This window comes from Schistocerca nitens, chromosome 7 (genome assembly GCF_023898315.1).
Source record: "Schistocerca nitens isolate TAMUIC-IGC-003100 chromosome 7, iqSchNite1.1, whole genome shotgun sequence".
Classification (NCBI taxonomy): Eukaryota; Metazoa; Arthropoda; class Insecta; order Orthoptera; family Acrididae; genus Schistocerca; species Schistocerca nitens.
Genome location: NC_064620.1, coordinates 329,048,375 through 329,075,754, shown reverse-complemented (window position 1 = coordinate 329,075,754; position 27,380 = coordinate 329,048,375). Strand labels below are relative to the sequence as shown.

The window sequence follows — 27,380 nt, the reverse complement described above, 5'->3', positions numbered from 1 at the left end:
ACTCCGATTCAACAGGGATTTAATAAACAAGGTTGCACATCTCTGGTCACACACAAAAATCCACAGGGCCAATTATTTACTAAGCCGCGGTACAGGACCACAGTGTTATTCCACTTTTCTGGAAACTGCCAATCAAAAACTGACGAAGAGGACAACTAAAATGTGCCAGCACCTCATCACGCTTTAGCCACATGTACTATCTTGTAGAGAGTGGCACATCCTCCAGCAACTCTGGCAATGATCTGGTGAGGAAACTGTAATAATGCTTGTCATTTAATGGCCTAGGTAGGAGATGTGGCCTAATTACATAGTCACAAACAACATCTTCCCACATATTCACATAGAACCACACTTTATGAGCACAAGTAAATGTGGCATCTGGATTAACCTCGCTCAAAACATGTGAATTGTGAATGTTGAAGACCGCGTCATGGCCGAATGTTGCTTCTCTGTCAACAGCGCCCAAGACAGAACTGTAGGATGCATTATACACTGTTCCAGGTACCACTGCAAAAACCGTACTCTGAGTGGATTATCATCCGATTCCATACTGTGCACATGCTGTAAGTCAAATGAACAACAACTGCCCATGAAGGACATTTCTTACATTCATCTGATTCGTCCCACATTATGCGCAATTGCCGGAGTTCCGATAGGGATTACGCCCTCTACCGGATTAAGAAATGCTCACAGTTAATAGTGACATTAGAAAAAAAAAGCTTGTTTTGGTGTCCCATGCAACCTACCATATTTTGTTGGTTTAAATAATTTTCACCCTGCATATCGAAGTGCTCTGGAATTGACTGACGTCAATATTTGGATTTCACTGGCCTACTTTGAGTTGGATTTCTGCTGTTAACTTCAAATGGTGTGATTCCACACAATTTTGTCAATAAATATGTGATTTTGCTGAAAGGTAAATAGTTTCTCACTTTGAGCAAAATTTGTAAAATTTCATGATTTCGCACTTTGTGAAACACAGGTGCCTCTAGTTATAGGATTCCACTGATATTTCAATAAAAGTAGCAACATTTTTGCTAGACCCCTTACACTCGAGAACACAGTAGTAGGTAGCATTCCTTGTTCAAGAGTCTTAAGCTTCATTAATTACATAGTTACTTTTCATTTACTTTACACATGCCTGGCAATTCTGATGTTCTTTTGGCCATGGAGAAAACTCCTGAAGTAGTTTGAAAAGGGTCATTCCACATCAAGGGAACCAGGGGTCCCCATTCGACCATCTACAAATCTAAGAAATTTGGTGTGAAAGTTCTATATGGTCTTTGATGGATGTATACCAAACTTCAGTTCAGTATCGTCCGTTGTTGAATTTTTAGGAGCTTTTAAAGAGAGGCTACTCATCTTCACATCACATACAAATGTGCCATGTTTGCTAGGCTTTTTTAAAAGTTCTAGCACACATTTGGTCTTTAACATAAAAAAAAATTGTCCATGCTGAATCACACCATGGCAAAAATTTGGGATTTAGCCACACCTAAATAGAGATCAAAGCCTATAAAGTGGCTAAGAAAGTTGTCGTGCTATTCTGACAGCCAAGGTTTGACTGACCACTGCTACTTTTCATATGAACCAATCGCACCAAAACCTCTGAGTGTTGTTCCTACATATGATGTCTATATATGGATCAAATTTACGTAACATTCAATGCCTAGAAGAAAAGATAGCATCTACTAAGTTTGCCAAAATTTTCTATTTGAAAGTCCTAGGAACTTTTTTGGGGGGTAATATCTGAACTGTTCTGTTCAATCCCTTTTTCTTGCCACAGCTTGAAAGGGCAGGCTTTAAGCTTTCAAAGTGATATTGTTTAATTTCTGGATGTTGCATATTGATGGGTAAGAATACATTTCAAACTTATTATTTTAGCACTTCGAGATTGAAAAGTGAAATATTTTGCTCATTAAATCCCACAATAAATTTTTTGAGTATATAAATCAGTTTCAAACAATTTAACATATGCCACAAAACAAGTGTAATACACAAGACAGCAAATTTGCAAAACAAAAACACTTAAGAGTCAGCTCCACTTTTGATTAAATAGCTCTACAATTTTGTCCAGGGCAGATCGAGGAAAACTGTAATTTCTTCCTGATGATTATGTCGATGGTGCTACAAAAGTCATGGAAATATGTTACTCATGAATCCAGCAGGTGTCTTTAGCAGCTTGCCAGTAGAAGTAACGAGCAGAACCACATGGATGCATAAAGCTGATGAGGTCATCATGTTGCTCACGTGAAACTTCACACACTTTTCCAACCCACCAAAAATTGTCATACAACATGCAACACACTGTCCTGGTTGCAAACTTACAATTGAGGTTGTTGGCGTTTCTTCATCTGCATCTGAGGCATTATCTGTAAATGCTGTAGCATCATTGGAAACTCTGCTCACTCTGAGCCAATTACAATTAATTGGCTTAAACTGATGTTTTTCCTATTGTTCCAGATATTGTAAATCCTATGGGAAACCTTGTTTCTTGACCAAGTTAATTTTTTTCAAAATCTTTTGGTACATAAAAAATCTTTATGCTTGGAATACAATCATCACAGAATTTGAACAAATCATATGGAGTCAATATCTGGTTATGTAAGGGCCTCTGCAAACTAGCACGGTCTGCTAGTCTTTTGCGTGTTCCCCCAATGTCACAACAGGGCGATTTACTTGGGCTTGTTCCAAAAAAATTCCATTGGGCAGTGATGCCAAAATCCTTTTCATGCAGACATGAATTAATGATTTTTTTTTTTTTTGAGCAGCTGAACCATCAATAAAGAAATAAATATCCTTAACGTGTTCAATCTTTGTCTTCAAATATGCTATTAACTTTATTTGAAAGACATGGACAGCAATGGTATCATGATGGATAGTCACTGATCATATAAATGCTAATTCTCTGACATTCTTTGCCACCAAAATAGATAAACTGACTATTTTCCCACTGAAATCTTGAGCAGCACCTATAAAAACAAATGAATAATTCTCAGCAAAATCCATCAATACAATTAATTCATTTTCTGAAAGATTTCTTTTTAACTGCTTAAGGTATAAACTTCAGTGTTGTTACAAAGTTTCTGCTTGTGAATCTTTTTCCCATTTATTCTTACTGCAACACAATCCTTTTAGCCTGAGCATAAACAAGAAAACTCGTCTCCAAAAAGAAAGTAAGGACTTTTTGTTTTACTTTGTCGTAGAGATTTTTCCCTGTTCGGTTAGTAGGTGTTGCCAAAATCCCATCTTCCATCTTTAGTTTCCTAGATTACTTCTCCATTTTAGTCGAAACAGCAAATTCTTTACTTTTTTTTTTTTCTTCCCAATAGTCCTGCAACTTGGGACCAGGGACAAAATTTGAACTTTACTGCAATTTCCTGAAGCCTGGAGCTTAATCTTAAGTTCTTTAATTAAGATATCCATATCTTTAAATTTTTGGCACTCTTCCATTCATATTTTAGCAATATCTACTTGGCTCACTCCAGCAGCTGTGGCAATTACCTTAGTAATGCTGCCTTGGGCTTTCATTGAATCCCTTTTGCTGATCCGTTGATTTAATGGTGACTCTTCAAATGATGGTGATTAAGTAGTAGCAGTAAAGCAACCATCGACAACATCAATGTCTTCCGTGGATGGTGATTCTTGCTTATCCTGGCAGGATGATTCTTTTTGAGCCACTTCGTGTCTACGTTTGGTAGAAATTTTTCAGACGCTGCATTGGTTACTGCTGTTGAAGCCTTCTTGGTTACATGTTTTTCTTTCCCACATGGGTTGCAGCAAGTCTTCTGCAGTAACTGAAATTTTGTCATCAACAAGGCATTATGGTATGAACAAATTTGGGCATCTTGAATAAAATCAAGCCCAGACCTACATCGCAGAAGCTCCTTGTCCATTCGTGACATTTCCTTAACTGATTGTAGTGGACTTTTGTCATAATAGAATGGTGATGACTTATGACAATCAGCTCCATCTGATCCACTGCAATAGCTGGGTGAAGTGATCTTTTGGTTCATTTTATACAACAGTTTATTAACCTATAACAAGCAATTTTGGAAGCTCGTGAATATTCAGGTCTGAAGCACAGAAGATCCAGTCTTGCTTCTACATAAACAATACAAATTAGGCTGTAAGAACATATTGTTTTAGTGCTTACCTTCAGCTACAACAATGATTATTGATTATTCAAACACATACTCAACCTACGATTGTACAGTGTCAGCACCAAAGATTACACTACACAGAAGACTGACAATGAAAATTGTCAATAATGAAAGCAGCAACTGAAGTTGGTGATTCAGAAATTTATCACTGCTGAAGCATAGAGCCTTAAAAAACTATTGCTGCTTTATAATGTCGATGGAAACTGAGTGACAATGCTTATATGCACCACCATGCGTTGTACAGTTAAAACATTCTAAACAACGTAGCATTCCATTATGATAATCTAGATTTTAGATTTTATAATCTTAAGAGCATTTTCTGACATTTTATTAATTTATATTTTATACTGAAATATAATGTAAAAACACTTATTAGCACACTTACAGTCCCTAAACTACAGGCAAATCTTATACTATTAAAAGCCACTACAATTACATGTTTTATTTACAACTTCAATTGTATTAATTTTTTGTATTTGTCAACAACCCATTTTCACTACTTTTGAATACGTATTCTTACTCATTGATATGCAAGAGCCTCTTACTCATCAACATGCAAGAACCAGAAATTAAACAATACAGCTTTGAAAGCTTAAAGCATGCTCTTTCCAGCTGTGACAAGAAAAGAGGATCGAACATGACATGGTTGAGATATTGCCCCTCAAAAATACCCAAAATTTGCATGTAGAAAATTTTGGCCAACTTTGCAGATGCCTATATTTTCTTCTAGACATCCACTGTTAATTAAATTTGATCTACATATAGACACCATAGGTAGAAATAACCCTCTGAAGTTTTGGTGTGACTGGTTCATGTGAACAGTAGCAGTGGTCTTTCTAGAAGTAACTGGGCCAGATTAAAGAGGACCACAGAAGGAAATGAGACACCTGGAATGCTGTGGTGAAGGAGGAAATCTACCAAGAAAGAAACAGATGGAGACAAATCTTTTGAAAGCATCCTATCCAGTTTGCTGGAAGGACTATTATTATTATTATTATTATTATTATTATTATTTCTTTCCTTTCTCAGACCTTAGGTCTGGTTCGAAATGAAAGTGACGCGGACCTTGATCAAGCGTCACTTCCTTTTAACTGTACGGTATATGTTACATTGCGTTTAGGAACTTTCGGGTAATTGAACATGTATCAATAATTACGGATTTCTGTAGTTGTATATATATGTCTGGATGTAGCTGTATTGCGTTGATGTACTGGTGGATATTGTGTGGTATGACTCCTGTAGTTGATAGTCTAATTGGTATAATGTCAACTTTATCCTGATGCCACATGTCCTTGACTTCCTCAGCCAGTTGGATGTATTTTTCAATTTTTTCTCCTGTTTTCTTTTGTATATTTGTTGTATTGGGTATGGATATTTCGATTAGTTGTGTTAATTTCTTCTTTTTATTGGTGAGTATGATGTCAGGTTTGTTATGTGGCGTTGTTTTATCTGTTATAATGGTTCTGTTCCAGTATAATTTGTATTCATCATTCTCCTGTACATTTTGTGGTGCATACTTGTATGTGGGAACGTGTTGTTTTATAAGTTTATGTTGTAAGGCAAGCTGTTGATGTATTATTTTTGCAACATTGTCATGTCTTCTGGGGGTATTCTGTATTTGCTAGTATTGTACATCTGCTTGTGATGTGATCTACTGTTTCTATTTGTTGTTTGCAAAGTCTGCATTTATCTGTTGTTGTATTGGGATCTTTAATAATATGCTTGCTGTAATACCTGGTGTTTATTGTTTGATCCTGTATTGCAATCATGAATCCTTCCGTCTCACTGAATATATTGCCTTTTCTTAGTCATGTGTTGGATGCGTCTTGATCGATGTGTGGCTGTGTTAGATGATACGGGTGCTTGCCATGTAGTGTTTTCTTTTTCCAATTTACTTTCTTCGTATCTGTTTATGTTATGTGATCTATAGGGTTATAGAAGTGGTTATGAAATTGCAGTGGTGTAGCAGATGTATTTATATGAGTGATTGCTTTGAGTATTTTGCTGATTTCTGCTCGTTCTATAAAGAATTTTCTTAAATTGTCTACCTGTCCATAATGTAGGTTTTTTATGTCGATAAATCCCCTTCCTCCTTCCTTTATGCTAAATGTGAATCTTTCTGTTGCTGAATGTATGTGATGTATTCTATATTTGTGGCATTGTGATCGTGTAAGTGTATTGAGTGCTTCTAAGTCTGTGTTACTCCATTTCACGACTCCAAATGAGTAGGTCAATATTGGTATAGCATAGGTATTTATAGCTTTTGTCTTGTTTCTTGCTGTCAATTCTGTTTTCAGTATTTTTGTTAGTCTTTGTCTATATTTTTCTTTTAGTTCTTCTTTAATATTTGTATTATCTATTCCTATTTTTTGTCTGTATCCTAGATATTTATAGGCATCTGTTTTTTCCATCGCTTCTATGCAGTCACTGTGGTTATCCAATATGTAATCTTCTTGTTTAGTGTGTTTTCCCTTGACTATGCTATTTTTCTTACATTTGTCTGTTCCAAAAGCCATATTTATATCATTGCTGAATACTTCTGTTATCTTTAGTAATTGGTTGAGTTGTTGATTTGTTGCTGCCAGTAGTTTTAGATCATCCATGTATAGCAAATGTGTGATTTTCTGTGGGTATGTTCCAGTGATATTGTATCCATTTATCATCATCATCATCATCATCATCATCATCATCATTATTATTATTAAACTAGATGAACACACACAGAATCACTAGTACAGAAAATTAAAGTGTAAAATTTAGATTTCTTGAGATAGCTTTGGGCAAGTGCAACACATTTGTAAAGGATATTGTACATGGGTGTACAGCACCCAATTCTAAGAGTACTGCTTCAGTGTTTGGAATCCTTAGCATGCAAGACAGTGATTAACTTCTTTTGGAAATATGCTGCCATAACAGATCTGTACAGTCAAACAAAGTGGAAATGGAAATCTTAGGAAGAAAGACAACCCTATTCTCACAATATCTGTGAGGAAATAATGAGACAGGATGTTGAAGGAAGACTATGTAATACTGCTGCCATGATCTTACATCTTGGGTAGTAATCTTGGGAATGGAATGGAAATGAGTGTTTGGCATCATCGGCCGGGAGGCCCCTTACAGGGTAGGTCCGGTTGCCTTGCTGCAAGTCTTATTACATTCGACGCCACATTGGACGACCTGCACGCCGGAGGGGGATGAAATGATGAAGACAACTCATCACCCAGTCCCTAAGCAGAGAAAATCCCTGACCCAGCTGGGAATCGAACTCAGGCCACTTACGACGGCAGTCCTTCACGCTGACCATTCAGCTATCGGGACGGACATCTTGGGGAATACAGTAATGTAAGAAATATCAGGACACATACAAAAGATAAAGGCAGCCATTTTTCCCCTTTCAGTCAATATGTGCACTGAATGGAACAAAATTGCTAAAATCGATGACACATCCTATGCCATGTACTGTGTGTTAGCTTGTAGGTTAAATGTGTATGTAGTATGGATCTATGGAAGAAACGAATGAATGAATGAATGAATGAATGAATGGAGGACACATAAATGGACACAGTAACAATAGGTATCTTAATAGGAAAAGTTTCAAAAATATCTTAGCAGTTTGTTAAAACATGTTTATTTTGTATAAGGTGGTATTAAGCATTTCCAGTTCACTGTGAAGGCTATGCCATTTAAGATGAGCTCCTCTTTGCCCCACTTGTTGAGCAAATCCAACATCTCCCCTCCCCCTTCCAAATTTGGTCATTAATGTTCAAAGCTAGTTAAATTTATGATCCTAAGAAAGTAAAAAATCATCATAAAGAACAAGAAAAATTTGGTAAAACTGCAAAAGGAAGGAATGGTCCACGCTTTTAAAATGCCAAGTTTCTGTTGGTTAAAATCAGTTTACACACACATGAATATTACTACCCAACACACTGTATAAAAGCCGAGAATAGAAACAATTTTAACAAGAATTATACCTTCTTCCTGATAAACTGAGTTCAGTCTTCCAAAATGCAGCTATGAGACATTTGTATACCACAGGAATTGCACACTGGTGGGTCACCCTGCAGTATACTATGCGGAGACTATCAGTATCTGGTAGGAGCTACAACACAACAGTCTCTACTGTTTCAGTGACCTACAGCTCTTTGTCTATCACTTACTTGCCCTCCTCTTCCTCCTCCTGGCATCAACCACACACTTATGACTAACTGAGGTACAATAAGTACTGTTTGCTGCATTCCTTTGTGCTGCTTCATCCATTGGCTGTAATTCCTGAATGCTTGGGTACCATGCAGAACACCACCTTACTAATAAGTGTTATAGGTGAATGGAGGTACCCTACCCCTAGTTAAGTATTTCTGCTGGAAACCTGCACAAAATTACTTTCATCTTCATCTCCATCTACACTCTGTAAGCCACCTCGCCATGCGTGGTGGAGGGCACTTTGTGAGCCATTGTCACTTCACCTTCTCTGTTCCAGTTGTGATGATTCATGGGAAGAATTATTGCTGATAATCCTCTGATACAGAGCAAGTGATTTTCTTAATTTTAATTGTTTAATTTGTTGCAGTACCCATAAGATGGCATGCCCTTCTGCATAAGACATTGAATTCATGTCGTATGTGGCTCTTGAGAACAAAATTTGGAAGAATATGAGGGAGCCAAAATTGTCCCTCAGTTTGGACCTGTCACTGTAAGTCAATGCTGAAGTCGTCGTAAACGATACTGTACAATGATGTTATTAACAAATAATCTGTACATTCCCCTTAATTAACATTTAATAGTCATAGGTGACTGGAATTCGAGAGTAGGAAAAGGGAGAGAAGGAAACTTAGTAGGTGAATGTGGATTGGGGGGTAAGAAATGAAAGAGGAAGCCGTCTGGTAGAATTTTGCACAGAGCATAAATTAATCATAGCTAACACTTGGTTCAAGAATCCTGAAAGAAGGTTGTATACATGGTAGAACCCTGGAGATACTAAAAGGTATCAGATAGATTATATAATGGTAAGACAGAGATTTAGGAACCAGGTTTTAAATTGTAAGACATTTCCAGGGGCAGATGTGGACTCTGACCACAATCTATTGGTTATGAACTGTAGATTAAAACTGAAGAAACTGCAAAAAGATTTATATTTAAGTGTCAGGAAGTCATTTCTGAAAGTATTTGTATGGAGTGTAGCCATGTATGGAAGTGAAACATGGACAATAAGTAGTTTAGACAAGAAGAGAATAGAAGCTTTCGAAATGTGGTGCTACAGAAGAATTCTGAAGATTAGTTAAGTGATCTACCCATCTAATTAGGAGGTATTGAATAGAATAGAGGAGAATAGGAGTTTGTGGCACAACTTGACAAGAAGAAGGGACCGGTTGGTAGGGCATGTTCTGAGGCATCAAGGGATCACAAATTTAGCATTGGAGGGCAGCGCGGAGGGTAAAAATCGTAGAGGGAGACCAAGAGACGAATACACTAAACAGATTCAGAAGGATGTAGGTTGCAGTAGGTCCTGGGAGATGAAGGAGCTTGCACAGGATAGAGTAGCATGGAGAGCTGCATCAAACTAGTCTCAGGACTGAAGACCACAACAACAACAACAACAACAACAACATTCCCCTTCAGTGGTTTTATTATTATTCTGGGCACCTTCTGCACACAGGGGTATAGTTTAGTCGACCTTCAGACAAAGACAAGAAATGGGGTTGTGCAAAGCAATGTCTGCTTTTGTGCCTTTGCCACTCAAGGGCAATGTACAAAACGATATTTCAACATGTGTGAATTCAGCGAAGTTGAATACCAGTTACTACGGCTGCAAAGTTTTCTGTACATTTGAAATACTTCATAGCTGCACACTAAAAACTGCATAGCAGTCGAAAGTGTCTCCTTGACCCAAGCAGTGAAGACATCTCAATAGGTTTGCTGGTACTCCAAACCTGCTTAAAATGACGGCTTGAAAATAAAATTTGGTATTCAAGATTTCTTATACTAAATCAAATTTAGAAAGTTAACCAGAGGAAGTTTTCTCTAGCCCCGTGTTAAAGCTTTCAACACTCTCACAACAAGGTAAATGAGATACTCTCTTTCTATGCTCCTAAATGGTACTACTAATGCTGTTTTGCAGTTTAGAAGCTTTTGTTCTAATACCTGTTGCAAAATTAGGTTAAAGGTTATTAACTGGAACTGGCCTGACTTTATATGCACACTGTACCATCGGAAACTTCACTAATTTATTAGGGGCAAGTATCTAGCAGCAGCAACAGCACCACGTAAGTGGGAAATGCGGCTCATTGTCAAAGCTCGTCACTAATCTAATGCCTTCATGATGAACTGACACCAAGGTCTTCCACTATACAGGTTCCTTAAAACAGAGTATGGATACTCTTTGTTACTACTGAGGTGTGAAGTGTAGCTGACTAAAATTGCAAAATATACATTTATCTGAGAAAAATTTGGAGCCTTTGGTGTCATTCTTAGTTCTACTGTTATTAATGTTAACTGCAACTGCCCAAAGACAAAGAAAAGAAGAAGAAGAAGGAGGAGGAGGAGGAGGAGGAGGAAAAAAAATTAGCTGGGGAGCATTCTACAAATATCTCTTAATTGTGACCACAATGCTGTTAATGGCTATTGCAAAAAGGGGAACATTGAAATATTCCCAACGGGAGCCCATGGTTCTGAAGATGTCCAATTCACTGCCACCTGTGAAAATAAAACATGGTTCAGAAAGGAAGGATCACACTGTAATGAAAAGGAAATGCTTGAAAGTCAAAGTTGTGGGACTACACAATCCACTAGGTAGTACTAAGTATTTGTGAGATCCAAGGATATTTTGAGTAAGTGTAGCCTGCACAAAAAATGGTCACCTATAGTGCCAATACAGAACTAGACTACTTAGTACACAGGGTGGTCAGAAATAGTCTGAAAACTTGTAAGGGTGTTGCAGGGTAAAATGTGCTGAGAAATAATTGTTAAAAAAATTCAATACATTGCACCATTTCCAAGTTAATTAGCACTGAAGCTAGAAAATCAGGTCATTGTGTAAAATTCCTGCAATCTGCCACGTCCAATTAGTGTGGTGTTCTAATAGTGTAGATGATAGCATACAAGACTGACAGCCTTTGGCTAGGGTTTGGTCCTTACTAGTATCCCACATGCAATTTTTGCACTGCCCTCTTGTTCCATTTCGGGAAACGGAACAAAGAACACATTTGGTGACACTGTCTCTGGTTGGCCACCTGAATTTATGTGCAATGTTCAGATGCCAAATAACTCTGAAACAACAGAAGATATTGAATTTTTTTCTTAATCATGTCTCAGCACAGCTTACTCTGCTGCATCCTTACAACCTTCTCAGACTGTTACTGGCCCCCCTGTAGAATGATACCTCTGGAAAACATAAAATATTCTGGGTTCTAATGTCAGTCTAAGTAGGTATCCATTCATTCTAATATTTTTCCTACGCATTCAGTAAGATTTACACTATGGTAACTACTTTGTTTGGTGTGATCCTTCTAGGATTTCAGGACGATAATGTCATGGTTTCTTTTTCAATTTCTATATCCAAACTGACTCTTGCTCTTCTTTTTCCCTTCTTATTATCGTTGTTGTTGTTGTTGTTGCTGCTGCTGCTGCCGCCGCCGCCTTCATTTCTAATAATGGTTTGATGCAGCTCTTCGTGCTAGTATATCCTGTGCAAGCCCCATTATTTTTGTGCAGCTTCTGCAACCTTCAACTACTTTAATCTGCATACTTCAGTCAAACCTTGGGAATAATAGCGAAATTTTATTGTGGGACACACTGCTGTCTGCTTCCATGTCTTCCAAGCTGACCACGTGCAGTTTTCTGAATGTTATTACATTCTCTGGCCACTCATTAGTCAAATGGTTTCCACACAGATGCTGTACTGCAGTGCCACTTGCAATTCCACATGCATATTCCCAAAGGACCTGTCACTATCTGTGTACCAGCAATGCTTAATAAAGTCTGGAGCTGTATAGTTTTAAATAAGATCTTCGTCAATGTGCAACACACATTTTGTATAAAGGAAAGTTAAATGAATAATGAGACTAAACATCAACTTTTGTAACAGCAGATTCCATTAGCAATAAGAGTAAAATTTATTTCTTCAAATTATGTCATAATGGACAACAGACACCAAACACCAGCCATGAATAAAAAACATCTTAACCTCAGGGTGAACTGTCTGACCATGGGACAAATGATTTATGAAGTGATATAGACAGTCATAGGTGATCTCCTGTAGCTATGTAGTTGTAATTGCTCAGATATGCAGTGCTTCATGTGAAATGTTTTTCCCATCTGCTGCTGCCCCTGCACCCCCAAGCTGATTGTAGAGGTTACATAGTCATTATCATTTCATTATTTAATACCCTTTATGGTTCAGGTGATCCATCAGAGCGTTTTCACACCTAACCAAGAGTACATGGAGAATTTTAAGAAATTGTTTTTGTGAAAATTTCTCTCCCCTTGTAAGTGTATCTCAGTTAAAAAGGATATTATACTTTCACTGTTTTGTCAATATTGATGTGAGATGAGCAGAGAGGAGAAAAGACTGGCAGGTGAACTGGCAGATAGCAGCACAGAATGAGAGTGAGGGGAAGTGAATTGGGATGAGGTGACAGGACAGAGGAGGCAGAAACTGCTGTGTGGAGGGTGTGGGGTAGTAGGTTGAGACTGGAATCATTTCAGCAGCAGATAATGTGTTGTAAGGATAACTCATATCTGCTCAGTTCAGAAAAGCTGGTGGTGGAGGGGAAGATGCAGATGACATGGGGTGTGAATGAAATCATGCATGTCATGTTCAACTGCATGTTGTACCATAGAATAGTCCACCTTGCTCTTCACCAGTTTGGTTGTGGCCATTCATACTAGTGAACAACTGGTTTGTAGTGTGTGTGCGCGCGCGCGCGCGCGCGCGTGTGCTGTGATTGCATCAGAAATGGCTGCTTACATCACCAGTCACTCAGCATCCCAATGCATGGCAGCCTTGTTCTGTTGTCCTCTAGGCCCTACACACACAACCAGACAGTGCTCTTTCTCCACCCTCCCATACCCTGCTATCTCCTCCCATTCCCTGCCCCACTTCAGATTGCTGTTTTGTTCTGCACGATACCTGCAGTCTGCCCAGAGCAGCTGAAGATAACGGTTGTGTGTGTGTGTGTGTGTGTGTGTGTGTGTGTGTGTGTGTGTGTGTGTGTGTGTTTTTCCTTTCTTTTTCTGAGGAAGGCTTTGGGTGAAAGCTCAGTGTGTGTACCAGTCTTTTTGTTTTGCCTGTCTGCAACTCAATGTGTCATCTTTATTGTGAGCAGCAATCTATCCTTTTCATAATAATACAACATTATGAAACGGATAGTTATCATATAGCAGACACGCTGAGTTGCAGATAGGCACAACAAAAAAACTGTTGGAGAGTGAGCTTTCGGCCAACAGATCATTTGCCAAAAATAGACAACACACACAAACACAGCTCACACACACACGATCGTAGTCTCTGGCAGCCGGAGCCAGACTGCAGCACTAGATGGGAGAGGCAACCGAGTGGGGGTAAGGAGGGGCTGGAGTGGGAGAGAGGGAGATATTTTTTTTACCACCATGGATCCTTGCTCCTTCAATCGGCATCAATACAGAAAAGTTTCCTTATTCCTAGCCAGAACCGACTCCCACATACTGTTCCTGCCTTGTTGCTCGGCACAAGGAATTCCCCAAATGGCCATACCATCAAATTACCCACCTCCGGCTGCCACCCTTCGTTCCACAATGACCTCCACCTGTCCAATTTCCACCAATCCTTAGCCCTCATCAATACAATCCTGCAAAACCATATCAATCACACCCAAACCACCCTGCAGCACCTTCTCTCCATCTGTAAAATTCTCCTGCTATGTAAAGCCAAATTCCTGGCTCCCACAACACACACAATGAAATTGTCCTCCAGAAACTAAAGCAACATGCACGACACCCCGAAAAACTCTACACCTGCTCACTTCCTACTTCCACCTTGGACTACCACTGTCCACCACCTCTACAACAACCTTGAAACCTTCTCAAGTCCCCTCCTCATAGCTAAAAAACCCTGTCTCGCAGACCTACTACATTTACCCCCCCCCCGTCCAAAACTCCCACACACCACTCCACACACAATCCAGAACCTAAACAAACCAGAAGTCATGAACCTTTCCTCCAAAAGCCTTAGCCTCAGAAGTATCAGTCCTTTCCAAAGGTCTCACCTTTTGCTCCACTCCGAATTCAATCATGCAGAACTTTTTAAACACCTTCTCTCCTTCTTCCAATCCCTACAGTGTAATTTCACTTTTTTGCCACCAGCACTACCAATCAGGCTCAACCACAGACTAATGTTGAACCCTACCTGAAAGTTTACTCCTCCATCAAACCGTGATCCAACCCCAATGTCCCCAAATCAACCTCCGTTAACTTTCCAGAATTTCTTAACCTCAAACACTGCCTCACCATCATTCCCCAAATCCCTCGACATGCAAACTAACCTTACATCCCCAGAAAGAACCACAATTCACCATCTAAAACCTGATCCTGACCTTATAATCCTACCTGCTGACAAAGGCTCCACAACTGTTGCACTGAACCACACGGATTACCTGAGAGAAGGACTCTGCCAGCTGTCAGATTCATCCACTTACAAACCCCGCCACACTGACCCCATTCCAGAAATCTAGTCTCTCCTCAAATACCTACGCCCATCTCAGAACCTCTTCCTGTAGTCCATCTCTCTCCTCATCCCTACCTCTCCCCACACTCCTACATTCTACATCCTTCCTAAAGTTTATAAACCCAACCACCCAGGACACCCTATTGTGGCCGGTTACTGTGCTCCCTCTGAGAATCTCTGCTCTTTTAGACATACACCTTCAGCCTATTATCTGCAATCTACCCTACTACATAGAAGATACCAACCATATCCTCCACCAACTCTCCACAGTTCCTGTTTCTTTAACAAACAGTACCCTGCTTCTCATCTTTTCCACACCAACAACCTCCTTCCTAATCGCCATGACTAACTGCATCCTCACCCATAATTACTTCTCCTTTGAAGGCATTACCAACAAACAAATCCAGGGTACGACTATGGGCACCTGCATGGCACCAACTTATGCCAACCTATTTGTGGGCTATCTAGAGGAATCCTTCCTAAATACCCAGAATACCAAACCCCTCACCTGGTTCAGATTCACTGATGACAAATTCATGATCGAATTGAGGGTGAGGACACCCTACCCACATTGCTCCAGAACCTCAACACCTTCTCCACATTTACCTCACCTGGTCCCACTCAACACAACAAGCAAACTTCCTCAATGTTGCCCTCCACCAACAGCTGCCACAGAGTGCGTGCGTGCCTGCTCATTTTTGATAAATGCCTTGTTGGCCGATAGCTCATTCTCCAACAGCCTTTCTGTTGTGTTTACCTGCGACTCAGCATCTCTGTTATATGGTGACTAGCAACTTTTCTTTTCATAATATTGTTGCTCTGATACTGAATTTTCAAAGACTCCCTATAGTTATTGAGAAGAAGACAAAGAATACATTTCTTTTGCCAAATACTTCTGAACACCATTCCTTCTCTCTGTCCACAATTCACGGCTGGAAGCTGTCTACCTCATATTAAACTGAATAGTCAGCCATTGTGCTGACAATATCAGAAACAGCTGATTTTCAGACGCAATATCTGACCACTCTAGCAAAATTGCTTCTGCCCTTAACATTTAAACACAACAGTGGAAAACAATTCATGAAATTTTTTTTTTCGTCTTTCCGGAGTTGTTATCTGTGTATGTAGCTAATAAGCCAACTTTCGAATTTTGGTTACCAGACAAACATATGCTTTCTTTGTTCTAAGACAAGTGCTTGTTAAGAATTGTCTTCACGTTTTTTTGGATGAGAAGATAAAATTAAATGGAGCTCGCTACTTATAGTGGAAAACTTACACAGGTGTGCTGATCAGCTGATGCTAACATTTTACTATGGTGAATAAGAACTTTGTATTCTTTCACAAGAATAACAAAACAACAACATCATCTCCAGTCAGCTCAGTTTATTACTTTTTACCATCTGCAATCCATTTTGAAGCAGTAAGGCTTCATCTTCAAGTGACTAACACAGTAATAGAAGCTTTGTATATTTGCAAGTACATAAGGTTACCACAAGATAGTATCATCTGGTATGGCTATGATGTAACTGCATGTAACCACACCAGATGGTGCTGCATTATGGTAACCCTCAACACTTGTGAAAATATAAAATATGCATTACCATGTTGTGTGCTTAAAAAGGAAGTCTTAGTGCTTTGAAATGGATCGCAAAAGGTCAACTGACAGCCAAAGCAGGTTATGCATATACTTGGCACCGAAAATCAATCATGGAAGTTTGCATCCAGCATCTGGAACTGCTGTTCCAGAATAAATACTGAAGTGTTTACATGACCAGCCAAATGCGGAATTAGGAAACCTGGTTTAAGAAATCTGGCTTTGGGAGCCCCCAAATGAACACAGTGATTGTGGACATTTTAAAACAGCAGTTTCAGATTCGAGTGTTTTCAACTGTGGTCACATCAGAGACCAGTAAAGGATGGACCTGAACCACCTTATTTATGACAAAGCTATGCATGCAACAGTGTAGTAGATATTTCTGAATGATTTATGTTGTGTGTTGCTTGTTGTTTTTTTTTCTTATTTTGGTTGGTTGGTTGGTTTGTGGGACTGAAGGGACCAGACTTTTTCAGGAACTTTAAACAACCACAAAGAATAAGAATAAACAATGGAGATGACAAGAGACGACAAAGGACAAGAAATACACAGACAAAGACCACAAAAAAGGAATTAAAATCACACTGAGTTCAACTGTGGTTGGCCGACCATAGAAACAACAGGAAAAGCCAACCACCAACAAACGCACTAAAAACCCCAGTCTAAAATCATAGGCCAAAGGCCAGACTCAACACTAAAAAAAGGACAAGCGCTTATATCAAGTGATAAAAACCCCCTGCACGAATAAAACTCAAAACTAAATCTGCCATCATAACGTCATCTGATAAACGTGCAGGAAGCGTATCACGCAGTGCAAACGTCTGCCTGAGCGGAGTTAAAAGCGGGCAGTCCAACTAGATGTAGACCACCATCAAAGCGGACCCGCAGTGACAAAGGTGGGTCCTCGTGGCGCAATAAATAGCTATGTGTTATCCAGGTGTGGCCAATGCAGAGCCGGCAGAGGACTACAGAGTCCTTGCGAGAGACCTGCAAGGAGGAACGCCACGTACCTGTAACCTCCTTGATGGCCCGAAGTTTAATGGGTGAAGGAAGGGTGTGCCATTCTTCATCCCAGATGCGAAGTACCTTCTGCCGCAAAACTCTCTGAAAGGCCAATCTCCAAGGCTGGTGCACCGACAGCCTGTTTGGCTAGCGTGTCAACACGTTGATTTCCCGGGATGCCAACATGACCTGGGGTCCACACGAATACCACAGAACAGCCGCAACGGACAAGAGTATGGCGGGACTCCTGGATAGCCATCACCAGACGAGAGCAGCAAGGGAAACACTGGTCGATAGCTCATGAACAGCTCAGGGAGTCACTACAGATAATGAAGGACTCACCTGGGAAGGAGCAGATACACACTACGGCCCGAGAGATGGTGACCACCTCGGCAGTGAAAACACTGCAGCCAGCCGGCAACGAGTGTTGTTCATAATGATCCCCTAGAGTAAGAGCGTAACCAACACGACGAGCAATCACCAAACCATCAGTACAGACACTGTCAGAGCCTTGAAACGCAGCAAGGATTGAAAGAAAGCGGCGGCGGAGGGCCTCATGAGGGAGGGAGTCCTTGGGGCCCTGTGCCAAATCGAGCCGAAGGCATGGGCGGGGCACACACCATGGGGGTATATGCAGAGGAACCCAGAAAAAGAGGTGGAAGAGGGAAAACCTCAAGCCCAGAGAGAAGAGGTCCACGCGAACTGCGATCGTACAGCCTGATCGGGGCCACTGTTCTGGAGGAAGATGGACGACCGACCGAGGGAACAGAAGACGATAATTGGGATGCCCGGGCAAGCTACAAACGTGTGTAGCATAAGCGGCCAGTAATCGTTGGTGCTGGTACCGCAATGGAGGGACACCTGCCTCCACAAGTATGCTGTTGACACAGCTTGTCTGGAAAGCTCCAGTGGCAAGTCTGATCCCGCTGTGAAGGATGGGGTCAAGCAACTGCAATGCTGAAGGTGATGCCATATCGTAAGCCAGGCTCCCATTATCTAGACGGGACTGAATTAACGCCTGGTACAGCCATATAAGGGTAGACCAATCGGCACCCCAGCTGGTGTGACTCAAGCAATGAAGAGCGTTAAGATGCCGCCAGCATGTCTGTTTAAGCTGCTAAATATGAGGGAGCCAAGTCAACTGGGTATCAAAAACCAATCCCAAAAACCAATGCATCTCCACCACAGCAAGAGGTTCACCATCAAGATAAAGCCATGGTTCAGGGTGAACAGTTCATTGCAGGCAGAAATGCATAACACAGGTCTTGGCAGCCGAAAACTGGAAGCCATGCGCTACATCCCAAGACTGCGCCTTGTGGATAGCGCCCTGCAGCTGCTGTTCAGCAGCTGCAATGCCAGTGGAGCTAAACTATAGGCAGAAATCGTCAGCATACAAGTAAGTGAGACAGATGTCCCCACTGCCGCAGCGAGCCCATTAATTGCAATTAAAAAGAGGCAGACACTTAAGACAGATACTTCCGGACCACATTCTTCTGAACTCGGGACGAACTATGGGAGGCCGCAACTTGCAGACAGAAGGAACGAAGCGACAGAAAATTTTGTATGAAAATTGGAAGCGCACCCCGAAGACCTCAACCATGAAGCGTAGAGAGGATGTTATGTCACCATGTCATATCATATGCCTTCCGCATGTCAAAAAAGATGGCGACCAGATGCTGATGGCGGGCTAAGGACGTACGGATGGCAGACTCTAGGCACACCAGATTATCGGCGGCAGAGTGGCCCTTACGAGACCCACCCTGAGACAGAGCCAGAAGGACCCGAGACTCAAGTAGCCAACTCAACCTCCGGCTCACCATGGGTTCAAGCAACTTGCAAAGAACGTTGGTGAGGCTAATGGGGCAGTAGCTGTCCACCTGCAGTGGGATCTTGCCAGGTTTCAACATGGGGATTACGATGCTTTCCCGCCATTGTGACGGGAACTCACCCTCAACCCAGATACGGTTGAAAAGGTGTGGGAAGCGTCGGTGGCAGTCCACCGAGAGGTGTTTGAGCATCTGACAGTGGATGCAGTCTGGCCCGGGAGCTGTATCAGGGCAAGCGGCTAGGGCACTTTGCAATTCCCACTCACTGAACGGAGCATTGTATGATTCAGGGTGGCGCGTGTGAAATGAAAGGCTCTGACGTTCCAACCGCTCTTTCAGGGAGCTGAAGGCCAGTGGGTAATTTGCAGAAGCGGAACTCTGAGCAATATTCTCTGTTAAGCGGTTGCAATTTGCTCTATTCAGTGAAAGCGCATGTACGCTGACGAGGGTCCGATAGCTATAGAGTCACCTAATCTTGGCCCAAACCTGCGATGGAGAGGTACGGAGGCCAATGATGAAGACATACCTTTCCCAGCACTCCTGCTTGCATTGGCGAATGAGGCGGCGGGCTCGCACACGAAGCCGTTTAAAGGTGATAAGGTGTACCAATGAGGGATGCCGCTTGTGATGCTGAAGTGCCCGCCTGTGATCTTTAATCGCCTCAGCAATCTCAGGCGACCATCACGGCACAGTGCTCCACCGAGGGGACCCAGAAGAACACGGAATAGCATATTATGCGGCAGTAACGATGCCGGTGGTGACCGAGTGAACCACTACATCAATGGCGTCATTGGAAAGAGGCTCAATAGTGGCAATGGGGGTGAACAAGTCCCAGTCAGCCTCATTCATAGCCCATCTGCAGGGCCGCCCAGAAGAGTGATGCTGTGGCAGTGACAGAAAGATCAGAAAGTGGTCACTACCGCCCAAGTTGTCATGCACAATCCATCGGACAGATGGTAATAGGCTAAGGCTGCAGATTGAAAGGTCGATGGCTAAGTACATGCCATGCGCCACACTGAAATGTGTGAAGGCATCAGTATTTAAGAGAGAAATATCGAGCTGTGCCAATACTTGCTCAATGATGCTGCCTCAGCCCCTTGCCACTGACCCACCCCACAGAGGGTTATGGGGGTTGAAGTCGCCCAGTAACAGAAAAGGTAGTGGCAATTGGTTATCAGCGCAGCCAGGACATGCTGTGGGACATCACCATCTGGTGGAAGATAGAGACTGCAGCCAGTAACAGCCTCAGGCATCCACACCCGAACAGCGACAACCTCTAAAGGTATTTGTAGAGGGACAGACTTGCTGTAAAGAGCGTGAAGGACGTAGATGTAGACACCACCATATACCCTCTCATAGGCTGCCCGGTTCTTATAATAACCCCGAAAGCCACGGAGGGTGGGGGTTCACATCACCGGAAACCAAGTTTCCGGAAGAGCAATACAGAGGCAAGAGTGAAGGCTGAGAAGTTGTCAGAGCTCAGCAAGATGGTGGAAAAAACCGCTGCAGTTCCACTGGAGGATAACATTGTCTATGGCCGAGAAAGGCGTGAAGGGACAGTGGAGGCAGATTACGCCTCTGGGTCACCTGCTGCCACCGATTGAGTACCGACGGGAGCGACATCCATCATGACTGAGGGACTGGCGAGATCTAGGTCCTCAGCGGATGCCAGAACCTCCACCGCATCCTCAGACGCAGAGCTTGTAGGTAACGGTGGAGTGGGTGCCACCGCAATTTCCTTGGTCTTTGGGGTCTTCGATTTCAATTTCTCACACTGTTCCTTTGGTTGCCCTTGCTGGGAGGGCTTTTTTGATTCAGTCTCCGCGACTGAAGAGGACCGTGAAGCCCTATGACCAGCTACTTGGGGCTTCTTCAGCCCCTGGCGGGTGTCTGGTTTTCCACTGGTAGGAACCTGGGAAGAGAGTGACCTAAGGGATCCCTTCCTAATGAGAGAAGCCGAAGAAGACTTACGCTTCTCCGGCTTAGAAGTGGGGACTCGTGTCCCCATTGGGGAGGGGGGGGGGGTGCTCCCAAGGTAGGTGGTGTGGGAGCAACAGGGAGGGAAGTACCCCCCCCCCCCCACCATCACCATCAAGGGGGCAGGTGTGGTCCTTCAGCTCTGAGAGCTCACTGTATGTGGTGCAACGGATGCAGCTGTAACAGGAGTGACAGTGGCGGCATAAGATGACGTCATACACATGGGATGAAGCCGTTCAAATTTCTGTTTAGCCTCAGTGTACGTCAGTAGGTCCAGGGTCTTGTATTCCATTATTTTCCGTTCCTTCTGTAGAATCTTACAGTCTGGCGAGTAAGGGGGATGGTGCTCTCCGCAGCTGACATAGATGGGAGGCAGGGCACACTGAGTATCAGGATGGGATGGACGACCATAATCATGGCGTATGAGGCTGGAAGCACAGCAGGAAGACATACAGCCGAACTTCCAACACTTGAAGCACCGCATCGGGGGAGGGATATATGGTTTGACATCACAGCGGTTGACCATCACCCTCACCTTCTAGGGTAATGTGGCACCCTCGAAGGCCAAGATGAAGGCACCAGTGGCAACCTGGTTATCCCTCGGACCCCGGTGGGCACGCCGGACGAAATGGAGACCTCGTCACTCTAAGTTGGCTCACAGCTCGTCGTCTGACTGTAAAAGAAGGTCCCTGTGGAAGATAATGACCTGGACCATATTTAAGCTTTTATGGGGCATGATAGTAACATAAACATCCCCCAGCTTCTTACAAGTGAGTAATGCCTGTGACTGGGCAGAGGATGCCGTTTTCATCACATTTTTGACAAGCCTCCCATGGTGTGGCCAGGGAGGAGAATGATTTGGGGTCATAGATGTTTGCATTAAAGTGAGCCCTCTAACACTTGGAGACTGCTGGTGGTTGGGCACCAGCAAAAGATGATGTGCCATGCTTCATTGCGTGTCATCCACCCTGATGCCATGTATTCTGACCAAGGGCCCTCCCATCGGGTGCGACACAGCCACAACAAGGGCCACCTGGCAGGATGGCCATTGGCGGGAGTCCCGATGCCCCAGGGAGATGGGGATCTACTCCTTTTTATATATGGGGAGTTAACGGCGAAGGAATCAGTAGAGCAGTCCCTGTGTTGTCAGGGGGCTACAACCAACAGGGTACATGGTGGCCTCACCACAACGGACTGGCTACCATGCTGGATATTAGGTAGCAAGTGGTCCATGATCATCGTCACCGCAGAAAGCGACACTGCAGAGTGGATGGCGGGAATCGCACCCAGGAATGTATCCTCACCCAAGAGATGGAGAGCGAGCGGGACTGCAATGCAATGACGAATAAGGTGACTAAAGGCCTCAATGCACGATAGACACAATGCACCAAGTAAGGCGCCCTTCCCCAATTGGCTCGCTCTTCGGGATAATTTTGAAATATGATGGTCAAACCCATGATGGGACCATCACATAAGGACCGAGACATTTGCGACTCCTTTTAGTCACTTCTTACGACAGGCAAGAATACTGCGGGCCTTTTCTTCTCCCCGAACCCGCAGGGGGTTTTCTTGTTTTGAACTGAGTGAGAAGTTAATTGTGGTCCATGCTGGGTTTTTTATGACGATGCTCAAAATGCCAGAAGGTATCAGCAATCCCTATAACCATCCAGTCTGGCAGTCTTAATTCTAGTTTATTTACAATCATGGCCTACTGTCAGTTTATAGTGTCTGCACTCACCGCTATAACGACAAGAAAAGAAAACCGTCAAGGTATTGCGACCATGTCTAAAAGTATCCTCTTAATATGTGAATAGTTATTTTTGGCTCCACATCTACATGAAGTACCTTGTCAGTTCTACTGAAGTGTTGTTAGGTATGCATTGGAATGCTATGAAATGTCACAAAGCGTCTAAATCAATATACTGCTGATTTTGTAATTATAGAATTGGGTCGGAAAAGAAAAATGTTGAGAAACACCCTAAATCAGAGAAAAAAACTGTTCTCAGTAGGAAAATGTTGCTGGTTCTCAACAACTATGTGTTGTAAGCTATTTGAGCCAAAAGAAGCAAATAAGGGAAGACCATTTTGGAAAATACTGTTGAAACTTTTGCAAAACTAACATTCCAGCCAAAAAGTTTTTATAACAGTTAATTTCAACACACTAAGGCTTTGTCTCCAGGCACGTACCGTGACAGCCTTTTAAATTTGTACTTGTAATAAACTGCAATCCAATGCAAACAACAACAAAAATTACATGTGAATTTTGCCAAAAGTAGATGCTATGTTTTCTGATCCCTAGCAACAACAACAATGTAGCATGTGGTAATGTATCTCAAAACTTACAAGAATACCACAAAATTGAATCTTTCAACAACTGATTTATGATTGCTACAATAATGTTTTTATTACAAAAATTGGCAGGCTGGGTACTCTTATTTCATGACAATTTTGGATAGCTGTAATTTTCAGGTTTTCTTTACTTATATGTGAAAGGTAGTGTCCCACTGATGGGCTGTACTTGAGTGTCATCTCAGCAAATAAGACCTTCAGCTCAGCACAAGCTAGTGTAAATATAAAGGTCTGAGTTTTCTGCAGTCCAATATTACGGTGAGGCTGCAAGTGGGAGAAATGTAGAACTGGTGGAGAGTACCCCTCCAACACTTCTATTACTCCTTAGAGTAGTTCACTAGCACATCAACTTTTACTAACATTTTCATGTAGTTATAGCCCCATCATACCTGCAATATTTACACTGTGCCTGTGCCTGTGACAAGAACTAAATAGCTGCACTTTCCATGTGCATCAACAAACAAATGTAGGTAAATAAGTGAGGATTCATAATCCTCAGAGTAATATAGCACCAAAAATATGGTCAATACTTTCATTAAGAAATTGCCATTTCTTTGTTGTGACCACTGCAGCTTAGCAATGGTGAGAAGGAGATGTGGCTATTACGCACACATAAGTTTGTTGAATTAAAACTGTAATTTATAAGCATAGTGGTATGAAGACAGTTTACAGTTCTGTTTGCACGTCAATCTTCACAAATCACTTACAGACTTCTGACATGTTGGCACTTCTTATTTTATCTGTAATGAACACTAAAAAATTACAGTTCAGTTGTGTGCTGAATCACATTTACTTATGAAGTTGACATCAGTTGATATCATTATGCTTCCTATAAAATCCTAAACCAGTAGTGTATGTAGATACTAACTGAAAAATGCTCTTTTGTCTGAGCACAAAAAATGCAAATATGCTCCTGTTTAAAGGTCTGACAAAAGTGGGGATCTAGTGCCTCAATCCTCATCAAACATTCTGGCACAAACATATTTGCATTCTTACCACAAAACATTCCAAATTCTTTTGCCCTTTTTTTGTAATGAAGCCTTCACAATCAGCATCTCCCTCTCACTACCATGGTCTATAAATATGTCTCCCCATTGCCTCTATTTTCTCCCAATGGCACTGGTTCCTGTCTGTCTCGACTACTGTCACTGTCTTCATCCCTTTCTGTCACTATTCCTTACAACTGTCTCCTTTTCTGCCACTTTCACAGCCTCTGTTCCACTGCCGTGGTCTTTGTTCCATTCTCTCTCCCCCCACTGTCACTGTTCTTTCTTTAACAAAGAGATAGAGGGGCTGGCCAGTACTTAGCTCAGTACAGCCGATAGGAGATGTCCAATACCCAGTAGCGGAGCATGCCCTCCAGCATAATTCTAGTGACCTAGGAACCTGCTACACTGTATGTGCCATTTGGCTTCTCCCACCCGACACCAGTTCCTCTGAACTGCGGAGATGGGAACTCGCACTCCAACACATCCTTTCATCCCGCCATCCCCCTGGAATGAACCTACGTTAAACAACCTCATTCCCATTTACTCTTCAGTCTTCTCCTCTTTCCTCTTTAGCCATTCACGCATCTTTTCATCCTACATAGTTGTGTTTATCTTTATACTATATACTTCTTTACTTCTGTATGCATCCTCTTTGGTTTGAAGCTGGCACAGTACTTACAGTAGAATATCTTTGGCTTCCCTCTGACAACCATGCCTCCATCCTTGCTACCCTCCCTGTTTTCCTTTCCCTGTTGCTTCATAACCTGGGTTGTGAGTAACTGAATCTACTTTCCCTTCTTCCCTTTCTTTCCCCTCTCTCCTCCCTGATGAAGGAACAATCGTTCCGAAAGCTAGGAACGCAAATTTTCGGTTCTGTTTTTTGTGTATCTATCGGCTGTACTGAGCTGAGGTAAGTACTGGCCAGCCCCTCTATCTCTTTGTTAGTATTTGTTTCACATCTTTATATGAGATTTTCCACCGTTCTTTCTTTATAGTTTACAGTCTGACGCCTTTTTCTTCACCTCCCATTGTCTTCTCTTTACACATTTTTCTGAGGATGGTTTGCTTGGGTTTTGAGCCCTAGAATAGGAAACTAACACATGGGTATGATGGATGGGGGACGTCAGCAAATTTTTTCAAAGTAAAGTTCACCAATCTGTGATGTCCAGACACCCGAAGCCTGCAGATCGGTGTCCACCCCTATCTCTTTCTTTTCCACTGTCTTTTCTCTCTCTCTCTCTCTCTCTCTCTCTCTCTCTCTCTCTCTCTCTCTCTCTCTCTCTCCCCCCCCCCTCCCCCCCATTAACATTATCTGCTCTCTTCCATCATCACTGTCTCTTTCGCACTCTTTCAGCACTAAAAAGCACAAATATGTTCATGTGCAAAAATTCTTGGCGAGGAAGGCAGAATACGGATTGAGGCAGCTGGTTCCCCACTTTTCTGCCAGAAATTTTTTAAGAAGTGCATATTCACCTTTTTTTGTGCTCTGACAAAAGTATTTTTCAGCTGGTTCCCTTTTTTTCCCATGTTACAGCAGGGTATACCGCTTATATTAAACGAATTATGAAGGTCAGTAACGTTTTGACCATTTACTTATATACTTTGACACAAAAAACAAAAAATAAGAATGCATAATATAAGGTTAACACAAAATCGTCTGCCATCCAAAGCAAGTTCATTTTGCACTACTCTACATATAATTCACAACATTTTTAGGCTACACCTATAGTATACCAAAAATCTAGTGTTTTATTCTTAAGTACAAAGAATTTTGTATGATTAATTTTTGCTAAAGTGTTTACATCAACAGGTAGCACCATCAAATAATTTCTAGGTCTTGATGACCTGTTACGCATGAAGTGACCCTTATGAAGAGAGAGTGTTCCAAAGATTTATTGGTGAAAAAATGATGACTAAAATCTTAGTTTCGTGACACCAGAGCCTGTGCAATGTGTTCACTATGTCAATTAAAACAACATTTACACCTCAAACCCTACATTACTCACGTAACTACAGTAACTTCGAACCTGGATCTCAGTAACGGATGACACTAAAAAATGTTTCAAGGTTCCTCGAGATCTTAAATTTTTCAACATTTTACGGCCCTGTCAGCAACTGTACGAATATTAATTTTAAAAACCAACAGCCTCAGTTGCAAAGTTTACCTAGCTTTACCTAGGTTTCAGTCGGGATAACCCAACCTTCTTCAGAATAAAAGTAACTATCATTTGTCCATAGTGGACATCGTCAAGCTAAAACTACAAATCCATGAATTATCGGCATACTGTAAAAACTTATCTGAGACTGCCTCGTCCCACTTCGCGACCGGGATGCAGCAGCCACGAGTGCTGTACTGGAACTGACCGTAGCGTCATGAGGACCGCCTTGGCGGACACAATACCTTGCACCTGCGCATAAACTGTGTGATGGGTACTTGTTGGGACAAGACTAACTCCTGACCTTGAATTTACTAGTAAAGGTATAAGGAGCATATTCCGACTAAAACTGGAGATTGCACACGTGGTTCGACATTTGCTGAACATTTAGTGCAACTGGCTCATGCACCCAGAACTACAGTCCGTCCGTTCTTCCAATTGGTATCCAAATGGTCACTAGTCAAGGGCTATTCGAAATAATTTACCCCTTACCTCTATGATTCAACACAACCAGACATTTGTCTCCCCCTCCCCCCCCTTTCCCCGCTTCGAAACAGATCGCGCATGATCAAAAAAATAATAAATCAATCAATATAATCTCCTCATTCAAAATAACCTGAAGACA

At 42.0% G+C, this 27,380-nt stretch overlaps 1 protein-coding gene across 3 annotated transcripts in view; it reads right to left on the bottom strand.

Moving 5' to 3' along the window:
• Positions 1 to 27,380, bottom strand: part of LOC126194649 (striatin-3) — a 122,511-nt gene that overhangs the window by 72,155 nt on the left and 22,976 nt on the right. The window lies entirely within an intron of this gene.